This window comes from Emydura macquarii, unplaced genomic scaffold (assembly GCF_026122565.2).
Source record: "Emydura macquarii macquarii isolate MOO-44397 ecotype Brisbane River unplaced genomic scaffold, CSIRO-AGI_Emac_v2 contig_1424, whole genome shotgun sequence".
Classification (NCBI taxonomy): Eukaryota; Metazoa; Chordata; order Testudines; family Chelidae; genus Emydura; species Emydura macquarii.
The window spans coordinates 1,778,705-1,803,227 of NW_027131561.1; the positions used below are offsets into that span (position 1 = coordinate 1,778,705).

The 24,523-nt window shown below is 40.8% G+C and overlaps 1 protein-coding gene across 4 annotated transcripts in view; it reads right to left on the minus strand.

Moving 5' to 3' along the window:
* MID1 (midline 1) overlaps positions 1-24,523 on the minus strand; it is a 326,390-nt gene that overhangs the window by 153,274 nt on the left and 148,593 nt on the right. The window contains exon 1 of one of the 4 annotated variants that reach the window (XM_067553017.1): positions 6,116-6,363. The exons of the other annotated variants lie outside the window; for them this stretch is intronic. The gene's annotated coding sequence lies outside the window, so the exon portion shown is untranslated. Of the gene's footprint in view, positions 1-6,115; positions 6,364-24,523 lie in introns of those variants that run through there. 4 annotated transcript variants of the gene reach the window in all.

The following is a 24,523-nucleotide window of genomic DNA, read 5'->3' on the forward strand; positions in this document are numbered from 1 at the left end:
AGAACAGAGGGGCAGGCCAAGGAGCCATGCCACTTTTTAACAAAAGAAACACGCATGCTTTCTGCGGGATGTTTAAGTATTAATTCCTCTGCCACTTTGGCCTTGGGTCCCCCTCTTCTACAAAGTTACCAGGCACCTGAAGGGCCATTGTTTCCCCACCTCCTTTAAAACCTGGCTGGGAGGGAGTGCTCCGCGACCTGGCCTGGCCGGCCAGCACCCGGGTCCCACTCTGCATTGAGCCACATACCAATGATTGGACCCTCACCTGTCAGCTACCAAAACTGCAGCGGAGACTCCTCTTGGTGCCAGGGACCTGCTACCCGAGGGCTTTGAGCTGGTCAGCAGGGAGAGTAAGGTAAGGAGAGTGTGTGGTGGTGGTGCTGCGGGGGGAGCAGGGACTCTGGGCTGGTGGGAGGGGTTAAGGGCTCCAGTAGGGTAGGACTGAGAGCTCTGGGAGGGGCAGGGACTCCAGAAGGGTGAAGCTTGTGGGAAGAGTGGGGTTTCTGGTAGGGTGGGACGGCGAGAGGCTGGGGCTCCAGGGGGGTCAGGCTGTTGGGGTTGAGGGGGGGGAGCCACACAGGTATATAAGTGTGCAAGACTGGAGAATTAGACATGGAAAACCTGCGGATGAAATTTATTTAGAAAGTCCTTTCAAACTTTACAATACATTTTTTAAAAAGGTCTGATTATATAAATTATCAAGTTATAATACGTTAATCAAAGAATGGCAGTTACAAAACACGTTGCAAAATCTTTTTAGATACCATACAGAAAGATTGTAAGCACTTTCTGTACAATACAATGAACTTCAGTGAAATTGGGAAATGGAGTCAAAGTCAGAATTACTGTGAGTGTGTGTGTGTGTGTGTGCTTATGTGTGTCTGCCTAGTGCTGACACAAGGTAACATCATAATAGGCAATGCCTGTTTTTCAGGCTAACAAGGTGTTGTATAAATGCACTGTAAAGTGTAGGTAAGTATTCACATTCTTGTCATAGAATCTGATATGGGCACTAAAAGAGGCAAGAAAAAAACCCTATGTCTAACCTGTAATTGATAGACTTGGAATTTCTAGTACTAGCTCCGAAGAAAGAAAAAATGGTTATTCTTTTTGCAGTTTTCATCTTGCTCTAGGATATAAATAGAATAATTGTAGGGAACAGTTAGAACATTTAGAGGCAGATTCAAGAAGTAGTCCTAATGCTATTAAACAACACTCACAGCCCTATGTTTAACAACTTTCAACTTCTATATCTCAGATAACTGAGGTCTGTGATTAACTAGTGCTGTTAATAATTCTCAATGTCAAAGTAATTAAATTAATGGATATATTTTTAAAGGACTGTAATCATCCACATGGAGCTGGTAATCAAAGCTTAAAAATTTATTCCTAATACTCTGTGAAAAGAAGCATTCACCACATTAGGGAAAGCAAGTTGTCATTATATATAAGCCTCTGTTTACTGCAGAGAATCTCTTCTCCCAGCGTTTACATCATACAACTGAGGGTTAATAAAACGTCATAGGAGTGTACTCATTCAACAGCTTCTGCCACAAGTCATTATTTAATGTGAATATTTCACACGATTCATACATTTTCATTGCCAAGGGAATAATTAACTGTGTTTCTACAAGTAAAATACATACAATATGTGCATAATGTTTGTAACTGTTTACAGCAGATAGTTTTAGATACTAACAAATGCAGCCAAAGCACATTTGCCACACCACTTGTGATTACACTTCGTCCTGATGGCATCATTCTCTCTGTGCATGCATGCATACTTGTCAGTTACGGAACACATGTTCGGAAGGCCCAATCCTGCAAGTCGACATCAGTGGGACTTAGAACGCTCAGCACCTCACAGGATTGGGATCTTCAGTAGAAAAACACACATTCATTTACCAAACTGGAATCTAATCATCATCTGGGAACTAAAATATTCTTTGAGCTTTAAGTTAAAAACAGAAAAATCAAGATTGGCCATATACACTAAAGCCCCAAAGGGCTAATAAATAATAGCAGATATATATTTTAAATGTACTGCTATAAGTTTTAGAAATTGAATGCACTTTTTTTTTTTTTTTTTTAAATATTCATGTCTGTCAACTAGTTCTACATTTTTAGGTGTGTGATTTAATATTTCCCAAGAATGCTGAAAACAAAGGGCTAGATCCTCAGCTGGTGTAAATCACCCTAGCTCCACTGACCTCATGACTGAGCTCTATTAACTTGACTGATTTACTCCAGTTAAAGACCTGGCTCACAAATCTCTTACACAAAACTAATTCGAACCCCTTAATTTGAAAAGAGATTTATTTCAAATGTCTCTCTAGTTACACGGCAGCAAAAATTGGGCATTTCACTTTGATTCTTGGTCCGTGCATCAAGGTGATAACAACCATGTACTTACAAAGGTTTGGATGGGAACCTAGCACTACAAGGGTAAGCATCATATTTAAACTCATGACCATCCTGAACTCTGCATATCGATCTTGACCATAAGTCATAAACTGTCAGAAGGAACCTAGGGTCTGTTCTCAACATCACATAGAGCCTTTAAGATGGCAGTAAGAGGTGCTCTGGGAGTTGCAACAGTCAGGTTATGACCTCACTTGTCTCACAGAGCTTTTAATTTAAACCCACTGAAAGTTCAATGTACAGATGCAATCTTGCCTAAATAAAGCTCTTGCTTTTTTTAAACTAATCACCATCTTACCCACCAGGCATACCCTGTCAACTTCACTGCCTTGCTTGCTCCTCCACACATCTGATAGTTGGAAAGTCCAATCAAGAAAGTGTATTTTTATTTTAACAGACCAGAAATGTGTTCTCAGTATTATACTCTGCACATTTGCAACCACTATGGAAAGAATCAGCTGACTGGCTTCTAAAAGACTTCCCAATCTAACATTTAACATTTTATTCCAATTGTGTGTCTATCACACTTATATTTCCTGTCTGTACATACCTCGGACTGTCTGTGTAAGACCAATAAGTGTATTTGCAAATCAAGATTGTATTGATAAGGTAAGTTGAGGGTGAAAGATTTAAACTGTACATCACTTAAGTACTTAAGTAGATTTAAAACGAATAATAACAAAAACACCTTTGAACTTGCACACATCTTTCATTCAAGGATCCCAATCAACATACAAACTTTAAGGGACAAAGAAGTTTCTGCAAGCTGATAAAGTTGTAGCAGTGTGACAGAGGAACGTTTGGACCTAATCAACAGAGCCTCACATGGCCCCATTGATTGCACAGATAGGATAAGAGGCAAATTATAGCTGCTCTGTTGTAGCGGAGGAATATAGTGCTCACAGAGCCCGGCTATCTGTGCAGGAGGCAGCCAGATTTGGCTGCTTGTATCCCGAAAGAACAAAAGGACAGACAATACACGTCTGTGTGGTAGCAAGCTCATGATATGAGTCCCTCACACATATAGGATGGCGTCTGAGACTGCTCTGAGAAGAATGCAGTCATTACCCGTAATAGAGGTGTCACAGGGGACACCAGTAAGAACGGTCCCCTCTGGTCCATGCAGGCAGAATTATTTCAGGACTGCTTTCTACACCTCCCACCCATCTTCCTAGCATGGTTCAGGCTCTATGAACTATAACACTGACTTGCAAAGTCTTCATAGCAAGCAGTTGCAGAACAAGGAGCAGAAACCAGCCCACTGCTCCAACCACCAGAGACAATGTCTATTTTTGTGCCTTATGTCAGTTACACTTTAGTGTAATTGACTAAGGGATCTGCAAAGCAACTGTCTCCAGACTTCCTGATATCATCCATGGAGAATTTACAAATATCTTTATTCAAATACTGTATCCCAAGAACACCAAGGAACACATCTTTGGGTCAGGAGTGCCTCAAAGATGGCCATTTAATTTTCATTATTGACTGTTGCCCCATCTCATTTCCATTCAGTTTTGTTCTGTTACACGATGAACAGGAAACACAATTTAGTCACAAGCAAAGAGTCACTCCTGATATAGTGCAGTGAGAATATAACAAGCTAGCAGTGTTTGCCTGAAACAATTCTCCCTGTTAGCAGGTGTTGACCCTGCTGGGAAAGGATTCTGTTCTGGTCTATTCTATTCAGGAATAAGGAGGTTCTGCTGTCTCACTGAGGCAGGCAGCTCCATATCCCTGCTGAATATGAGCATGGTGCAGATAGTTTCCTACAGGGAGACGGTGTAGGATGGGGGCTGAGCACTCTAAGCAGGAACCCTAGGAACAGCCAAGCCTGGGGAGAAAGCTTGAGCTGCACTTTTGTATCTTATTGTTCATTTCTTTGAACAAGATAGTGATTTGCTGTTATAATACTATGTAGGTGAGTAAGCAAGTGTAAGACCCTTCCTCCCTCTTTTTTTTCCACTGTGCAGGCCACCAGCATCACTGCTCTGGGTGTTGGAGGGACACCAGGCTCTACAAGATCACTGCCCAACACAGGAAGGAGAAATCTGCTATTGGGATTACCAGTAGCTGATTATTTCCTTCTTGGAGCAAGGGTGAACCTTAGAAGGAATCACAATTTGGTGTCACAATTCATTCCCTGGTCTGCTGTGCACTGCCTCTTACTCAGGGTGAGATATAAAGTCTCAGTCTTGCCCCTTTATTAATAAAATCAAACCTTGGTAAAGAGGTGAGTTCTTCACTTCGTGTGAGGGCTTTGTTTGAGAACAAGTTGCAAAAGGGACCTGCTGCCAGAAAGAGCCTGCAATGCTTCATTCTCATTCCCACTCCCTGCCATATGAGAAACTTGGCAATCTCAAGTATATGCTTCCTTGTACTTGCATCCCTTGTAAGGAGCACGGTGAGACAAAACAAACAATTGCCCACAACTATACAATCTTGCCTTGAGGGCTTTTAGCAGCCATGCAGAACAATAACTTTAGTTCTTCAAGCTAGAGAATTAAAAGCAGCAAATGGAAGAACAGTATCCGTAACTGAATGTGCAACTCAGACGACAAAGTGCCAAATGTTATCAGTTCATTTCAGTCTTTTTACCAGGAGATTTTCTAGAGCACTCATCACAACAGTACCTAATTACTTCTGATGACAGCATGAGAAAAAGTGAATACCTAAGGTTACAGCTTTTTGCAATGCCACTCATCAACAAAATGTAAAATCTCCTTTAATTTAGCTCAGCTTTTTAGACCTAGGGCAAATTATACATTTCTGGTCAATTACTAGAGCACACTGAATCGTGACTTTTACTAGTTGAAAATTAGTAATGTGATGGAGAGAATTATTGGCGTGGATCTGTACAATTCCAGCCCCACCCCCACCCTCAACCCCCACCACACACACACACAAGCATCATTATCCATTAGATTTTTAAAACTGACCTCTCCAAATGTCAGATTATCTTGCCCCAAGACAGACAATTGTTCAGTTTGAAATATCATACTGCAATATGGAGATTAGGAATTTAGTAATTGTGGACCATACACACCCCTGGTTTCACCATATATAGTACATCTGGCGGGCAGTATGTCAACAGCACATGGAAATAAAATAGTTTACATGCTCAAACTGTCTCTATACCACCTTGACCTTTATGGTGCTAAAAAGTTTATCCTTCTAAAATGTCTCTCTAAGACATTATCCTAGTGCATGTCATGGTTTTAGATTATGTAATTATGATTGGTAACAAATGAATATTTAATATCGAAAGGTGATTTCAAAGACTTGGCACAAGCACTGTAGAGGGCTGTAGGGAATTTCATGTTTAATGACATAACGGAAAGAAAATGAGCTACCTCACTATTTACTTAATAATTCTAAAACAGAACTACAAAGTTCCAGCTGTATTTAACAGACTAAAGGTGCCTAACATCCCTTTCAGGTTTCTTTAGTAACTTAATTGATAAAACAACAACATGCACACAATTTCAAATAGCTTATTACTGAGAAACGCCCATTTTTGTTAAGCTTTCCATACAGAGAGGATAATTTTCTATAACAACCCAAAAACATAAAATGCTGCATTACCAGATTGTTAAAAACATTAGAAAATATTTTTGAAAATGCAAAATGTAATCTTGTCATTGAAAATTTAAGTATCTGTTCCAGCTCTCAAGAATGTATCAACTCACATACCCACCGATGGATTTCGCCCTAGTTCTTTTGGCTGATACATTTCTGTAGAGAAAGACCACGTTGACCCACTCAGAAAATACTGACAACCAAAAAAGCCAGGTATTAGCAGCTACCACAATCCTAGTAATCCTGAATCAGTGCTGTGACTGTGTCTGGAACTGTGAGACAGTTGACGCTGAACCACAACAGGAAAATCTACTCTACAATTCCAGGAAAACCAGCTCCACCTAATCACCTCCGCCAGAGTTTAAGAATCAAAAATCCTTCAGCAATCCAGATGCCTTAGTCACTGACCCTAAAGCAAAATATCTACTTTCTCTCTCTGCATTCAACTTAAATTGAGTGAAAAAGCAGTGAGGATCAGATTCTCTCACAGAGCTTCTCTATAACCGATCCAACAATGACAGTTTGTAATAAGGACATTGGACTACACTGCCACATAACTTGAACAAGTGGAAGCTCAGCCTGCTGTGTAATTAATCCAGAGCTGAATAATGAATTTTATGCCAGTAAAGGGAGACTGACCTGAACTGGCAACCTGTCACACAAAGTGAACAGTACAGAACTTTTCTTCTTCACAGAATTTAGAACTCTACAGGACAAAAGTGACAGGATCAAGTGATCCACCTGTTATTTTTATTATTTTCTCCAAAGGGTATTAAAAAATACCCCATATGAACAAAGCCTGGCGGCAGTACACCTAAAAGCTCGGACAGCTGCATGAAACATCCAGTTGTACAGGAAAAAAATTCCCTTACCTATAAATACAACAGAGCAATAAACCACCTCTTTTAAGTTTAGGACAGTGGTGCCCAAACATTTTATCCCACACCCACCTTACCCCTCTTCACTCCTCCATGACCCCTACATGGGGCTGGGTTGGGAGCGGGGCCACAGTCGGAGCCAGGGGCTGTGGCTGAGAGTGGGGCCACAGTCGGGGGGTTGTGGGCCAAGGCTCGGAGTGGGGCTGTGGCGGCCAGAAGCCATGGTGGTCCCTGGGAGCCAAGGCCACAGGCCAAGGCGGGTTCTGGACACCGAGGCTGCGGCCGTGGGCCAAGGTAGAGGACCAGGCACCGAGGCCTAGGGCCGCAGAAGAGCTCGGGGCAGAGATGGGGTGGGTGGCACTCCCTCCCTGTCCCATCTGAGGGCTGGCCTAGGCCCTACTGTTCCCCCACAAAACATTCTTCTGTGCCCCCCTCGGGGGGCACGCCCACAGTTTGGGGGCCTCTGGTATAGGAGGTGAAACACTGGGTGATTGCAGTTGTGTAAAACATGTTGCTAAATTATCAGTGAACAAACGGCAACAGTAAACTACAGATTAACAAAAGCACCATGTAAAATGCCTGACTGTTATCCTGACTGTTCTGATGTTATACCAGACATTTGGACTCCAGTAAAGGTGTTAAAAAATTCATGTTAAAGTAGAAACAGTAGGAAAGAATGGCTTCCTGGTGTTTTCTGTTTTTCATGCTGCAATGACTTATTTCGTGCAATTGCAACACAGCGTAGTGAAAGCAAACATAGCTCGGAAGTTTGGACATAAGGATGCAAAAACACACATTCCCTTTGGTCTTCCTTCCCCAGATGAGTCTACATTTTGTTCATATTGGAATAATAAACATTGTGATTATTTAATTTCCTATACATTTCATTTCCTCAAAGTAATGGCTTGGAGTCCTTCTCGACAGACATACTTCATTCAGATTTTTAAAAGGATTTCTTCTGTTGAAGCTGTTCCACTGTGAATAAATAATTAAAGAGCCATTGGAGAAGAGGACTGGATCATGGGTCTCCCAACTGTCTAGTGAGTGTGCTAATCACAAGGCTATACCATTAGACTCATGCTTGGGCTCTCTCTCTGGGCCAAATGACTCTTTGAAAGAGAGAGAGTGCATGAACAGCTGAGACTGGGATACAAGCATGAGATGACACTGTGGCCTGATGTTTAAAGCACCGAGTTTGGAGACCCAGGATCCAGTGCCCCTCCTCCAATGGCTCATTATTTATCCAGAGTGCCACAGAACAGATTCAGAGAGCCCCACATTAGAATCTCCTTTGGCCCAATGATAAGGACACTCACCTGAGAGGTGGCAGATGCTTGCTCAAATTCCTTCTCCCCCTCAGGCAGAGTGGGGACTTGACCGTCCGTCTCCCACATCACAGGTGAGTGCCCTAACCCCTGGGCTAAAGGTAATGAGGGAAGTTGTCTTCCTCCTCATTCCCAGCTTCTTGCTAACAGTGTAGGCACTTGCCACCAACAGACATTTTGCAACTGAGAATCCTAAGTGGAGCCAGGCACCTCCTTGCAGCCAGAACTTCGGCACCTCTCTCTGAGACAGAGGCAGGGTTTAGCACACACCCTTCTCACTGGCATTGCTTAGGTGGCTCCCTGCCTAGCGTGTTGGCTTTTGTGACGTGCAGTCTAAGGTGCCTCTCTCTTCCCGTTCATTGCAGAATGTCCTAACTCAGGCTTTGTGAATCACAGTGATTTTCTAGGTGCCTAACTCCTTTTGTGCATGAAGGCCTTAATCTCTCTGTGCTTCAGTTCCCCATTGATAAAACAGGGATAATGGCACTTCCCTACCTCTCAGGACTGTGGGGAGGACAAATATAATAAAGACCATGAGGTGCTCAGATACTATGGTAGTGGGGGCCCACACAGTTTAGATCAGCTAAATTCGAAAGGGAGATTTGTATAGTGTTTTGGATAAAGATTAATCTATTGAACCTGTTACACAAAATAAGAACATTAAGATGTCCACAGCCCCCCTTTTAAAGATGTGTAACAGGAGCAAAAAGTGGGAGAAGGGATCTTTTGATCTGAACTCACTTTTGTGATTAAAACGGGAAATACCACTGTGTAAACAAATGCATGAGTGGTTAATATGAAGAGAGAAAAAGGGGAAATTGTACAAAGTAAAAAATGAAAGAATTTGTCCCCAAAAGCAAATATTTCTACTGTGTCTCCTGGCCTCACTGGCATCTCCTAGTTTTCATTCAACAGCTTTAACTTAAGCTAAATCATGCATCTAATGGCCTGTTCACCTCCTCTCTCCTCCTGACCTGTCACCTGCTGCCCTTCCCTTAATTCAGCATTTTAAATATTAAACTTACACCTATTCTGGAAATGTATTCTAGCCTCCCTCTTTGTATTCATTTCCTATCGACATTCATCACATTCGGTGGACAGGGAGCAGTACCCCAAAAGTACACCTTCTCCACCTTAGACATCAAAGGTAAGTCTTTAACCCTCAACAGAGTCAAAATGGTTTTGAAATGAGGAAAAGCACATATTTCCGATTACAGGATCTCCACTGTTTTTGCTCTTCAGCACTTTGATTCTGCAGAATTCAGGGCCATCCATACCACCTCTGTATGGAGAAGATTTGACACAATGTGGTTCTGCTGAGCAAGGGAGCCCAGATTTTATGGGATTCCAGACAGCAGGCTCCCTGTTCCCAGGCAGGCACAAAGCCTTTAGGTGAAGGAGCAGACAAGAAGGGGGTGGGATGTGAACAATGGGTCATGGATCCACCAGGCATTCAAGCCCATGGAAGAGGAGTGGAGCAGAAGTGGCTGTTCTGCAGCTCCCCAGACGGGACACAGAAACTCCATTGAACTCTGCAGTCCAGAGACCAGTTATCTGGGCTTACATGTTATGCTGGTGAGCAAGGTATAAATACCTAGACAGACTAAAGAAGATTCAAAAACAATTTTGTTATGTCAGCATTTCAATAGGTTAAAATATTTTCCATGCATGAAAATTACAAATGTGTTTTTGTCTTTGTTTTTATATTTTTACACATATCTTCAATGCAAAAAAGTCACCTCTGGTCAGAAAATGGAACATATTTTTGTCTATTCTTGCTTGGAAGAGCTCAATTTTCACTGGAAAATTGACTCATTTTTGCTGTGTGGTTTGTTTGTTTTTTTAATCATACCAGAAATTTCCAGGGTGGGCATCGATTTTCAAATTAAGAAATGGCAAACATTTTCAAAATTTAAAGTACTTTTGCCTGTATTTTTTCCCTGATTTTGGGGGGCACAACTACTAATAGCTTGAGAGATGCTGCTAAGTATCAGGCAGCTGATATTCCAAGCAATCAGTCCCTATACAGGGTGCAAACACAGCCATACAGTATGAGATCAGGGCAGAGTCACATCAATATAATACTGACAATGAGAAAAAAGTTTCAGGAAGGCTGCCATTTAAGAATAGTGTTTGCTAGTTTATATGTCTTCAGTCTGTGTCTTTGGTCAAGTGTAAGGATGTTTACACACATGCTGATTTATTCATGTGTACAGCTAGATGGAAACAATGAAAATGTTATTTCCTTGAATTTCTGAGAAAAGTTTCTTTGGAAGTAAAATGATATTTTGAGAAGAAAATCAAATGGCTCAGTTTCTCTGTCATCTCCAACTTATGCCAGGTGAGCGCAGTGTGGGAGCTGTCAGGGGGCCAATTATGGCTCTCTGATTCTCTCACTGGCCAAACATGAAGGTTAGAATAGCCTCACAGATGCTCTGAACAGCCATTCCTAGGGATCTAGGGCTCTTCTGCCAGTTGGAGATTCCCAGAGTGCATTGCTCTATGGCCACTCCTCCTGCCCATCCCAGATATGCTCCTGGTACCTGGGACCAAGAGAGAGGGAAGCATAGGAGCTGGCCCTGCACCCATCCCAGGGGCATCTGCAGTTTGGGACTTGGGTGGGGTTTGTCCTCCTTTTGATTAGTAAGAGAGCAGTCTAGGATCAAGAATCCAACCCAGTCACTAGGCCAAATTCAGAACAGGTACGATAAGAGATGCAACTTCCCTGATGGAAGTTTCCCATGGAAAATGGATGGCTTCTTTATACTAAACTGCTTTACATGGCTGTTTTATGCTGCACTCTTTTTATTCGACACTCACTTTTCAAGGGCGACTTCATACTATAGTCTCCTGTTGTCTGCTACGCCCCCCTTTTGTTCTCTCAGTGACAGATGCCTTAGAAAAAGGATCAGTAACTACACTACTATGATACAGTACTGTGCCATTTATACTCCCTTGCACATTACACTATCATTTAAGTAAGCTCTGAATTTGGACCAATGAGTCCTACTACAAGTGATATTTTATTACAGCTCTCTGGAGACTGGCAAATCTTAATTTCAGTAGCAGCATGTGCTCTTTGGTGGTCTTTGTACTCACTGAAGGAACAATTGTATGGTACCTGATTCACATAAAATGACTAGATTATGTATTGCACCATCAAATATTAGATTTTCTTTTCTTAAAGAAGCCAGTATCTTTCTAAACTTCAAAGTGAGCCGTTCACAAAAACTCCCCTCGTTCACAATCCATTGAAGTTACTTGTAATCTTGGAGGGGGAAAAAAAATGAAAAGCTACCACCCCATCCAGCTTAACTATTATACAGGACATGATTTCAACATTCCCCTGTGATCAACGGAGCCATGAGCTCAGCAACTGCATTTTCTTTTTTGGCTAGAGAAGAAGAGGAATAATTCTTTTGTTGGGTTGTTAAATTGACAGTAAAGCACTGAATTCTAGTCTCACCACTTGAAAGAGAGGGAATGATTAGAAAAGCAGTAATGAAAAGGGTGACAGATCCCTCATATGAAAAAAGGAGATGAGGAATAGAATTGTGGACTTTCCTGTGTATTGAAGAGACAGAGGTGGCAATTTATTTAGACCAGAGGAGAAAAAGAATAAGAATGAGGTTGTTCTGACTCCTCTTATAGCAACTCCGTAATATGAACAATGCACTGCAACTTCTGCTCAGCATCACCATATGAAAAACCTTCTGTAATAAATAAGTAACAAGAGCTTGTTTAAACTGCTTTAAAACTATATGGATATCCAAATGTGTTTCAGTCTGAAACATACAAAACACAACGGCTGGGATTATCAATAGCTCCCTAAGGCTCTTGAGTTCCAGCTGCAATGTTTGGAAATTAATACTACCCTAGGCAACATTTGGGATTAGAGACCAGTTCTAAACCTCAAATCCAAATATCCTCAAACCTTGGGGAAGTCTGAATCCCAGTTCCAACTTTGCGGCTTTCCTCATGCCTAATACAAATATTGTGTTACCTTCCCTTGGTATGATGTGCCTTAAATCCTAACCTAACATTGGTTTCCCTCTTTAATACATGCTTTTCAATTAGGAGTTCTGATTGCACTTACCCACACACTTTTCTGATTCAACATATTGGGATCACATACATTTATTAAGATAATCCTATTCTAGTCTATTCAGGTTCTTGTACTACAGCCACCACTATGGTATCTTACTGATCTAAAATTTCTGTTCTTAAAATGTTGAAACATAAGCCTCTGCCAAGCTAGAAAATAAAATGATTTAATGTGTGGTATTAAAATCTTCTACACTTACAGTAACCAAAGTATTTATTTTAGCATAATACCAGATTCTTAGTTTTGCTGTATGTAACAGTGATTCCTATTTATAACACTGAGGTAAGGATTGTTTTATGAAGAGCATATCTCCACTTTTTGCTTGAGATATGAGACAACTAGTATTGTGTGTCCAGCTGTCTTTGTTTCTTGGTAAATACAGGATTTTTTTTTTTTTTAAAAGGAAGTTTAAAGCTTGGAAATTCTCAAGATCGCTGTTCTCGGTAATTTAGGACTTCTCATTTCTGGTTTCAATACAGTTGACTAATAGATATTGGCTTCTTCTTTGCATCCTATTTCAACTGGTTGGGTAACTATTTGAAAAAAGAAATGACAGGTTCTTCTCTTCCTCTCCCCTGCAAGATCTAGAATTAGGATATTATTATCCTATGATTCTCTGGAAATAATTTCATAATTTTTTACTGCCAGAATGCTGTGCTAAATCAGTGACTAGAGCGTAGTTTAGGTTCACTGGTTAGTTCTTTTGTCTGTTTGGCCTGTTCCATCCTGCCTCCGGTTTTCCACGTATGTGACCATTTCAAGAAGATGGTTAACTTTTTGTTCTGCTTGGCTAACGATGCTGTAGTAGTGACCATTTTTTTAAATTAACCTCTACAAGAACGGCCACCAGCTTAAAGTGTTGATCTGATGACCCCCTTCATCCCTCACTCCATGGATGGATGGACCCACTTTCAATCTGACACCAAATCAAGTCTAGGAGGGAAGGAACTCAAAGGGTGAAAAATGAGCCTGGGCATTCTCTTCATGCTTTGATTGCAAGTTCAACATGCCTTTTAAAACCTCCAAACCTAAAGCTGATGAGAGCTTGGGTGCACAAAGAATGCAGGATCACGTCCAAAGTTTCATAACAAAGAGGGATATGTTACAGTAATGTAATTTCAACACTGTAATCAGCACAGCTGGATCTGACACTGGCCATTTGGACTTGGTAATAAGCCCCAACAATATATTTGGAATGATTCAGCCAGCACATTTCCTGGCCAAGTCCTGCTGCATTCCTCCCTCCCACACGTATTTCCTAGAGGCTGTGTTTTTTCTTATGAAAATTAATATTTTTAAATGACTACCTTATTCAAAACCACATTGCTTGACAAAACTATTTCCATTATCAGCATCTTATTTTAATTACAAATTAAGGGCCTAATACTGAAAGTCTTTTTCACATTGTAATGAAACCCTGTGTGGCAGATAAGGAAATGTCCTCTAGTTGGAAGTAGTACTTACGCTCTTTGCAGGTAAGGCCACTGGTACTACTCTCTCTCTTTCTGTGCAAAGTATTAGGAAAATGAACTGAATGTGCATGTAATACAGGAGAAAAAGCAAAGCCTTTAATAACTTTAATTAAAAAACAAAAGGCTCAATCCCACAAACTCTTCAGGTGTACATTTGAGATATATTTACTTAATAGCATAGTCCATTTGAATTGAGTATAGGCCATTTATGTGAGAGTCTGCAGGATGAGGCCCTTCAGTTTTTAATTAAAATACGTACATATCTTTTTATTTCCCTAGGCAAGCAAAGAGATGGAACTATACATAAAGTAACTACAAGAATATACGTTTACAGACTCCTTGAGGAGAAAAATGGATATTAAGTTTTGTTAAATCCAAAGCATGTCAAGTATATATTTTAATGATCCTTTTAAGTGATGAACAAATCATTGTACCTGCTCTAGGTTATGTGACATCATACAGGATTCATATCACCTAGGCAGCTAAGAGAGGCAGGCCTTGCTGCCCCATACTTGGTTTATCTGTTTATTTGCATTTGTCTGAGTCCCCAAAGAAATAAATCATGGTAATGCATTTCATATCATTTTCTATATGCACTTTGACCCATTCATCTGATTTTTTTCCTCCCATCCAAATAAAACCAGAATTCATAAACTGATATGCATTGTAAAAGGCATAATATCTCTTGGCCTTTCCTCCAAATGTCAGGTTATAATTCATGGGTTCAGTATGGCTGAGGGCACTTGATAAACCTAAAGTGCTAATTAAGCCTATCAACCATACTCTCTCCTTAAGTATTTGTGATTTAAAAGGAGTCAGATTGAACCACAATGCTGGGCAACACAATTATTTTCTATTTATTTTTTTAAATCCTCAATTATAGCTTGTGTCATGCTCTTTATTCTCTCTTCTATGTCTTCGTCTGTTCAGAACACCTGAAGCCAAGAAAGACAAGTGATGCCCAATGCAAAGTGATTGGCTGTGGGGACAACTGGGGTAGACTGATACATCTGCAACCATTGTGGCATGTTTTCCTTCCCGATGGCAGGGAAGCGCTTTAACAAAAGCACCAGCTACCAAGGATGCAGGCTCTCCCAATTCCACCAGTTCTTGGTATGTTGTTGTTATCCTGTTATTTTTAAAGGAATTTCCTAAAGGACAACATATTCCAAGAGGCAAGAAAACAAAATGTGATATCTCCTTTTCTTCCACAGCATCTCCTGCAACTCTAACGTATCCTGAAGTACAGTGATGTTATGAAAACTATTGATATCTATCTGTGGTCATACAAAGGGATGTGTAGTCAATATCAAAGGATTAGTAATTTTAAAAGGGGGAACAAATCACCCTTACAGAATGGCCCTGACCCACTACCACTGACTTCCAGAAAACTTGATCAGTAATTTAGCAAAGTAACAATTGTTGTCTTGGGCATCACAAGGAAATGAACATGGATCTCTACACCTTGAACTGAAGGATAAACTTTCTTAGCTGGTAACTATAATAGACTTATATCTTCTGTAAATCAGGAACAGAGGGGGATGCTCAATGCACACTGAACTATGGTTTATAGAAATTCTCCTAAAATGATAAAAGATTGATATTAACACATTAAGAAGCAAACTGACTAATGTCTACCTACCCATCCGAAAGAACTATTTATTGTCTCTTTTGTATCTATTGCATCTTAACCTATTTAGAATGTAACTTGTTTGAGGCAGGGACTGTCTTTCTGATTTGCTGTGCATATCACCTAGCACAAAAGGGCTGTACCACAATACATATAATAATAATTGTAAATTGAATTGCCTGAAGCATTCATTGTGACTGGTACTAAATAGTCTAATGTACCAGGCAACCTTCAAGTTAAATAGAGACAATGAAAGCTAATTAAAGATCATGAAAGCATGCTCTGGATTGGTTTGTCTCCAACCACATTTCTGTAGTTTTAGTTCAATTTTCAGACGCCAATAGCAAAATGCACTATTATTAGAAAGACTACCAGTCTTCTATATTCTTGTTTTTGTATTTCGTCTATATTCTTGTCAGTCTTGTATGTATCAGCTCAGCAATGAAAGGCTTGCTCTATTCCTCTCTTGCTATCTCCTATCCTCTTGATTCAAATACTGCCAACCAGACTGAGAAATGCCCTTGATGCTTGAAGCAATCAGACATACAGGCTGCTGTTACCATAGCTGCAACGCCAAATGGTATTTATCCTTCCACATTCCAGAGAGTAACCACAAAGGTTCAACAACAGAAATCTCTAGTAGGACTGAGCAAAAAAATTACAAGCCAGGCCGTTGGATTCTTCTGACCTAAGAGAATCTGTGGGTAGATTCAATGTCACTTTTGTGGCATAAAGTGATAACATTTGAATTCTGACCTAATGATGTCACATTGAGGAGAGCCCACAGTCCAGAGTTTGGATGAAAGAACAGGGCATACTTATTAAGAAGCAGTTAGTCAAGAAGAAACTTGAGAACCCAATCTGAGTGTCAGCCAGTTCCTCACATAGCTGGCCTGCTTACTTTACCTTCAGATCATAGAGTCCACTGGGTCGGCATGCAGATGTAAATGTCATTTACACTTTGCATCATCACGTCAACATTGCAGCTAAAACCCAAGTCCTCCCTACCCTATCCACCCTAAAACAATTGCAGGATTCCTCACCAACATATTGTACTTCAATGTTAATAACTTATATTTTGAGGTGAGCAAGAGCCCTCTTGGCTTCTGTCCTCAGTTCTTTGAAAACTCTCATAACAGAATAAGAACACTAAGTGCTCCAACCTCAGTTCCAAGAAAGAATCAGTATGTGTTTGTTTTATGCAGAAGCTGGAAAAAAGAACAAAATGTCCACTGAGAGATAAATTAAATGCACTCACTCTGACTTGCAAAGGAGATTGACACCCTGAGGGCTCAGTCCTGCCCTGTTACTCACATGCCCCATTTCTTAAGAGTTCCTTATTGGCACGTACACGCACAAGTGCAGTGATGTGTCAAAGACAGAATCAAGCCTCTCCATGAGTCCACTCTATGAGTGAAATTGCTGCCTTTTCTCTGATCAATACTTGTTGAGCCTAGGAAAAGATAACTTGGAAAGTATGAAAATGACTAAATCAGTCAGGAGCCGAGGGGTTGTGAAAATACAGATATTCTTGCACAGATTGATTTCACTTTCACGTTCTCTCTCTCTCTCTCTCTCGCTGCCACATTCAAAGATATTATTGTTTAAGGGGTTTCTGCTTTAAAGGAGAGAAGGAAAAAGAAGAGAAAACTCATGCCATAAACGTGCAGTAGATTTAGTGTTTTATTGCAGGATTTAGCAGAGGGAGAAGCTGATTTGTGAGGAGAAAGCCTTTTGAAAGCACAAATCTCTTTAACAGTAGCAAGGGGATATGAAAATATTAGACAAATTAAATAAATTATGGGTTCTCTTCTTCGGTTTTGCCATGGTGCAATGTCCCTTTTTATAGATAATGCAACATAATTAAACATGGACTACCCTTAATTTCTGCACCTGGAGGGCCTCCAAAATCAAAGATCTGGCTGGGCCAGCCAAGAAGTGGAAAAAGAGTCACCAACAGAATATGTTTCCCATTCCACTGACTATAAGAATGCTCTTCTGTGGGGTTCCAGCTCCATAGGTGAGGAGAGGCCGCATTTGAATGGTGTCTGCGTACTCCTACAAACACAGACAGCTGCAAGCAGATGGTGTAATTTTCATTAATACCCCTAAATTACTGATTAAGACAGTGGGAGCTGTGGGTGCTCAGCTCCTTTGAAAATCAGGCCCAGCCACTGCAGTAATTACCAGGGTTCCCTCTGTTAAGAGGTCTATGTAAACAGCTACATGCAGGAAGCAATTTGTAACATCAACAAGTTTTGTTGGTCGTACATAATCCAGAAATGATGCTATCTATTCCTGAGTGCCACCCAGTAGCATTTTATCTAGTAACTAACTATCTACATTTATACAGGTTCTTTGACAGAGTACTCCGATAACCACCTTCTGGTCTTCCTGGCTATGCCTACAGAAGGGGGCTTAGGACACAACCAGATTGTGGATCTGTTCTGTTCAGGGGTTACAAACAGCATGTGAAGGATGATGGGTCAGAAATGTAGTAGGGCCCACGGCTTTAGTAGGTGGAAGGCCTGGCTTCTTGGGTAGTCAGTGTGAGCAAATCCTGCCCCAGACAGAAGGATTCTGTGAGTGGAAACTCATTGAACCCGTAAACCATGCAGCGATTAATAAGATCTGGAAGCAGGGCCAATACTGGAGATTATGAACAGTATGATAAGACCTTCTGAATGATATGGAATGGTTTTCAGCTTGACACTGAAATCTAAGAGTTGATTGGTTAACATATCATTTTATCAGTGGAATGACTGACACACACATTCCTCCTGTGAAAACGAAACATTTAATCAGACTCTAGACAAACAACAAATAAATTTAAATTCCCTACACCTTCATGCAGTTGAGGTAGGCATTTTCATGAGTTAGATCCTCAGCTGTAACTCTGCTGAAGTCCCTGAATCTATAACCATTTGCACCAACTGAGGATCTGGCCCCAAATGAGTGTGTCAGTGGTAAGCAAGGACAGTTGCTGTTGAACTTGGAATATCTGAAATGGCCTCCTGTCATTATGCCTAAATAGGAGTGCCAAAAGACTGGGGTTTTTTAAGCGTTTTTCTGTCAAAATGAAGGAAGAAGATGGAAGACCATCCATTAGGGTGGCTAAGCTGCATTGAAAGAGTTTTTGGTCTACACTAGCAAAGCATTAGCATAAGGATGTTTGGAGAACACATTTAGCCTGTTGCCACTGACAGATGCTGAGAACCGTGGAGTAAAGAAATATTTCAAGCTGGAACTCAGATGAAGGAGGAAACAAAAGGCTGTATGAGTGATTCCTTTAAGTTTTTTCCATACTGACAAAATTAACAGTTTTTATTTAAAACAATACTTTGCACTTTTGTAGGTGCCTTCAGCCAGGGGATCACAAAGCACTTTACAAACATTAGTTAATTTGACAATAGCCCTTTGAGGTGGGTATTCTCAAGGGCCCCCAGTATTCCAAAGCACAATAGGACCTAATTCCACACCAGCAACTTCTAAATTCTATGGCTGCTACCTCTAAATCCCATGGCAGCATTAATTTATTTTATTGCATGAAATATTCTCCTTTCCAATTCCACCCTGCCTCCACACACAGGAACACACACACAGCCATGGCTCACAGTTGAAAACGCTTTTTGACATAAAAGATTTATTGATGATTTTGGGGATTCTCTTATGTGAAACTGTACAGGGAGCATGCATTCCAACCCAATTAACTCTTCCTATGGGGAAAGCTACAGAGCAAAAGGAAGCTACAGACAGGTCCCAGAAGGGCAGGGAGACAGAAAATAAAATGTTGAACACTTGACTACAGCAAAATGGGAATTCTGTGGTAGGAATGCTGAATTCCATGGAATTTTGGGAAAATTCCATATTATAAACACAGCAATAGAATTGCAGGATACATGGGATGCCCAGTACAATGAATGAGACAGGTCACACCTCTTAGAGCTATTATTTCAGGCAAATGACACTGCATCAGTTTGCACTGGCATCACTTTTTAAACTCTCTCTGTCTCTGCTACCATAGGAACTTTTGTTGTTGTTGCTGTTTTTTTAAATGGAAGGTCAGATTATGAAGCACAATTCTTTGGAAAGGTGAATTATACAGTATATTCCATGGTCAAAGAATTGCAGAATATACTGGATCGAGCATTATTAACCCCATTTTTCAAATGAAAAAAATGCGAAACAGAAGGGCTAAATAATTTAACCCAAGAACACATCTGTGGCAGCAGGAAGTCTGTGGAAATATAACTCAGCTCTCATACTCCTAGTTCTGGACTTTAGCCATAGACCATATTCTGAGCTTTCTTTCATGTTGTTAACTCAGAATTTGTATTTGGCAAAACCTTCATTTTTCTCCTCACTTTTGAAGAACATAAAATATAAAACATAGTCAGTTGGAATCTAGGAAGGAAAAGGGTGGTTTTATGGCATTCCACTTAGTTCTATTAAAAATGTCTGGGCATTAAGGACTTTTGTGTAGTTAAGGTACTCTGAAGTAAATCTATCAGTCCCTCCATCAAAAATAGTAGGTACAGTTACTTTGTAAGGGGCTGAGTGCCAGCAATCCCATGAACTGATCCCTTGCAGAGATCTGAAATCAAAGCATTTTCTCTTCATTAACATAGATGAGATTTGCGAAAAAACCTGGGAGATGAAACACCTTAGGAGGGATGTGTGAACTTAAAAGGCAGCAGCACAGGAATCACTTCAAAGTTTAATGCTGAAAGAATTTGCAACTAGGGGCAGTAATTCTTCATTTGGTTAGAATAATTTGCAGATGGAACTATATTTACTTCTACCTTTCCCCCCTCCCCCTTGTTTTAAGTGGATCAAATAGAACCTGGAAGTAAAATATGTATTAATCAATTATATAATCAAAATATAGAAAAAGTAATTCATGTCTGAATTAATAAATGAATTACCAAGAGAGGGTAAAAAAAAAAGGCTAGTTAGGCTTTCTGCCGCCTCACACTGAAGAGCATATTATACTACCATCAATGCCTAAGCTCCTCTGACACACAAAGGAGCCTACTTAAAGAACTGCACACTTTGCATCTGGGAAAAAACAGATTAAAAGAATCCCACAAGTGCTTCACCAGCAGCCTGGCTAGTACTGCTATTGGTTATTATTTCAGTCCAAAACCTGTCTCATTTAAAAGTTTCTCATTAATTGTCCGGCACTGACATTTTATTTCACAGTCTTGCTCCCTCTTTGGTGTATCGACAGTGGTGTAGCCCACTCGTGAGGAACGCAGAAATGATGACTATGGGGCTGGCTGTGAGTTCACTAAAGGGAGCTTTGTTCTCTCTCTTCTAGCCAGCCAAGTTTCCCCCACTTCCCCTCCCTCTTTTTCAAAATCAACTGCTTAAACACCATCCGTCCACACACAAGCCCTCCTCTTCTCCTCCCCTTAACCCCATCCTCACAACCTGGCATAACAACATCCAGAAGTAATTCTCTGGATGGGTGATTTTTAATCGCTATCCTGGCTGGCAGCACCAAGGATTAAACTATGGTCCATTCGAGCAATACCTTTACACACATTAGCTCCCTGGGGTGCTGAACTCTAAAACCTCTTTCTTCTGCTATGTCTGCTCTGTGTCCTGCAAAAAACATACTTGCTTATGGTTGTGGAACACAGATATTCATCTATATAGGGTTACAGCAATGCGATTAACTGCCATAGCGCATTTGAAAAAGCATTATATTAAATCTTCCTCTCAGAATTTAGTAATACAGGTCTGGCTTCATCTTTTTTGACTTATCAAGATTTCATTTCACTACTATCATTTTTTAAGGTTAAATTCTAATGCATGCCAAAGAATCGTTTATAGAAACAAAATATATGTCATGCCACTATATCATCCCTGTTATGAATTCAGAAATAGTCAGATGTGAATCGCTGCTGGAAGATCAGTTGATCAGGGTCAGTATCTTAATCTAGCACAGTTTCCTGCTTGAGGAAAGCATAAAAATAATATACCATCTGGTCTCGTTCTGCTATGCTAAGATTCCCTTGCTTTGCGGATACCTTTAACAAAGCACTGCAAAAATCACAAGTAAATTACTTTTACCATAATGCATTTCCTCCTTCTAAGTGATTTCTCCACAAACACCACAGAAAACTTTGCTATTTATAATGCAAACATTAGTATACTCTGTCATCCATGGGAACCAAGGCATTCAATGGTGGTGGTTTTGTTTTACTTTGTATAATCTGATTTAATTTTTGTGGCATATAAAAGGAGAGTGTTGGTTGGAATTTGTAAGAGCCAAGTGTACGTGCAATTCCACCAATGCCCTTCAGTCTTGAACTGTGACACTCCCCTATTATCCAGTCCTCGAATTCTACTATGTGTAGAGCACTAACCGTGCTGAAGTGAGTGGGGGTGGTTGTTAACAAAATGTCCACGAGGAGCGAAACTGAGACCATCAATCTTGTTTCAATTGCCACTTAATTCAGATTACAATCTAGTCCTTTAGAGGTGAATGAAAGACTGGAAACGCACCGCATAGCATCCCTCCATCCCTTAGGAGCCAAGTGTTTTGAAATGTTATGAAGTTAGTATTTTATTTTAAACATCCAGCTGACCCAGGATTTTATGATACACTGGGTATGTCTGCACTTCAAGATGGAAGCATGAATTCTATCTTGAAGAGACATACTCACACTAGCTCTGATGAAGCTACTGTGCTAAAACCAGAGTGTAGGGCAGTATGAGCAGTGGGAGAGGTTATGAGCGGTGGGAGAGGTTCCTAAGATTTTTAGCCTGAGGGCCACAAATATAATTTTTACACCCTGAAGGGCCACCAGTCTCCACCAGCAGCCCCCCACCCCACCACTGCAGCCAGAGGGAATGAGTTCAGCAATGAGAATCTTCCATCCCCCTGGCTGCAACAGGGAAACGGTTTGCTCCATCTGGGTACCTAGGCAGTGGACCCTTCTGCAGCCAGGGGGATGGGAGATCAGTGTTCCCCTCCTCTGGATCCAGCAGGGACCCCAGCACCTATGGACCCAGGAGGAGCACTTTGCCATACTCCCTGCTACAGCCAGGGGGAGGGGAGCACTAATCTCCCATCCCCTTGGTTGCAGCAAGGAGCCTGCACTGGCAATGCGCTCCACCTGGGTACTTAGGCAGTGGCTCCCTTCTGTAGCCAGTAGGAGGGGAACCGTGGGCCACTCTGAAAGACCCCATGGGACACTTTTGGCCCATGGGCCACAGGTTGGGAACCACTGGCCTAGGGTCTCAGATGTGTATGCACTCAGGGCGGCTAGCCCCTCGTCACTCGCACTGCTGCAGATACAGTGTATTTTTAGCATGCTCAATCAAAGTGTATGGTACCCTAATAGCCAGGGAAATGTGTTTCATTTACCACTTATTTTAATGTAAATTATTTTGATGTGCGTAAATGCTACTGTTCAAAAAACTTATACATTGCCAAGACATATATCTTTAAGTTATGTGAATGCTTGTGGTTTTGAAGGATGAAAGTTAAAGAAACAGTTCCTGTAAACCAAAATACATAGAATGTGATCCTGCAATGTGTTTGGCACTCATAACTCTCATTCACTTCTTGCTGCAGACAATAGGAGTTTTGTGTTCGACATCAATGGGAGATGGACTTGAGCCCTTTGTACACAAGCGAGATGAGGCTCCAAGTAATCATGCATATTTTAAACAAATGTGCAGAATAACAAAGACTGACCACACTATCTTTATGTGATAAATAGGTCCTTTGTTGGGGAAACCATTTAATAATGAGCAGTTAGAAGAAAATTTACCGTGAGTGAAAGATTCTTGAACTGATTAAATTGTATAGTGAAAAATTTCAAAGTTGGACGCCCAAGAGCTAGGCATCTAAATCCAGAGTCATGAATATAAATATTTGGTGTGATTTTCAGATGCTCTTTGCCTCTGAAGATCCCACTGATGTAAATGGAGTTACTCAGGATTTACACTAGCGTAACAGACAGCAGAATTTGGGTGAGAGTGTCCTATTAGTACAGAAACATTCCTGGGTATAAAATGAATTCATGCACTAACAGTCTGAACAGTGCAAACTATAGGTGTGACGCTTAAAATCCCCATCTGTAGAGCTGGTGCCAATTTGGCAGCAGCACTTGTGGCAAAAGAAAAAACTCTGCCTGACCAATCAGGTTGTATGATGAATTGTTATGGGTAATCTTGCATTATACTGTTTCACATCAGAAATATGGAGGTTAAAGTAGTGTGGAAGAGAGATGGTGCAGACAGACTAGCAATAACACAAAGCAGAACACTTAGTTCACCATCCACTTGGGGTTCTTGAATTAATTTATTTCTTTTTCCTTCATGAAATCTGGCTGCGACACTTGAACTAAGGCCCTAGTTAAAAAGGGGGTTTATTCTGCCTTCGCACTAGACCTACATCTCCCTATTATACCAAATTATGCATACAATTTTTTGGCTTGGAGAGAGACAAATATCGAATGCTGACAACACAAAAACCTATTCTTCTTTATATACTCTATAGCAAAAGAGTCATGTGGATAGGGGCTTGCCAATGTCACTAACTGCAGCCTCAGTGGTAAATCTATGGAGTGACACTGTGAGCAACCTCAGATGAGAAATGAGACCATTTCTACCCAAATGAGAAATTGTGGTGACTGATTGCTTGTAAGCAGGCCAGAGAAGAAGGGAGGTGGGGAGAGAGAAAAAATGGTGAGGAAAGCTGCTCAGAATGAGATGGTGGCTTTTGGTCCCTGGTCACTTTTCCTCAGATACTACAGCCATATGCATCTGTGGGGGCAAACCACTTACCATCTATCTAGATATTAGATATGGTCTCCGCTTCTGTAGTTATCTGAATGTTTCCCAGGAACTTTCCATTTCTTCACAATTCTCAAATCTTTTGAGGGCTGGGGTTCACAAAAGGGCATAAGGAAGTAAGAGAGCTTGACTCCCTTAGGTCTCTAAGAAAAATCCCACCATTGAGCTTCACCTGTTTAGTATTTATTTTTATTCATTTGGCATGTAATTCATTCCTTGGGTGGCTTTAAAAGGTTGTTTTGTTTTGTTTTTAAGTGAGAAGGCTACAGGAGGACCAAATATTCTTTTTCTTGAAAATTTCT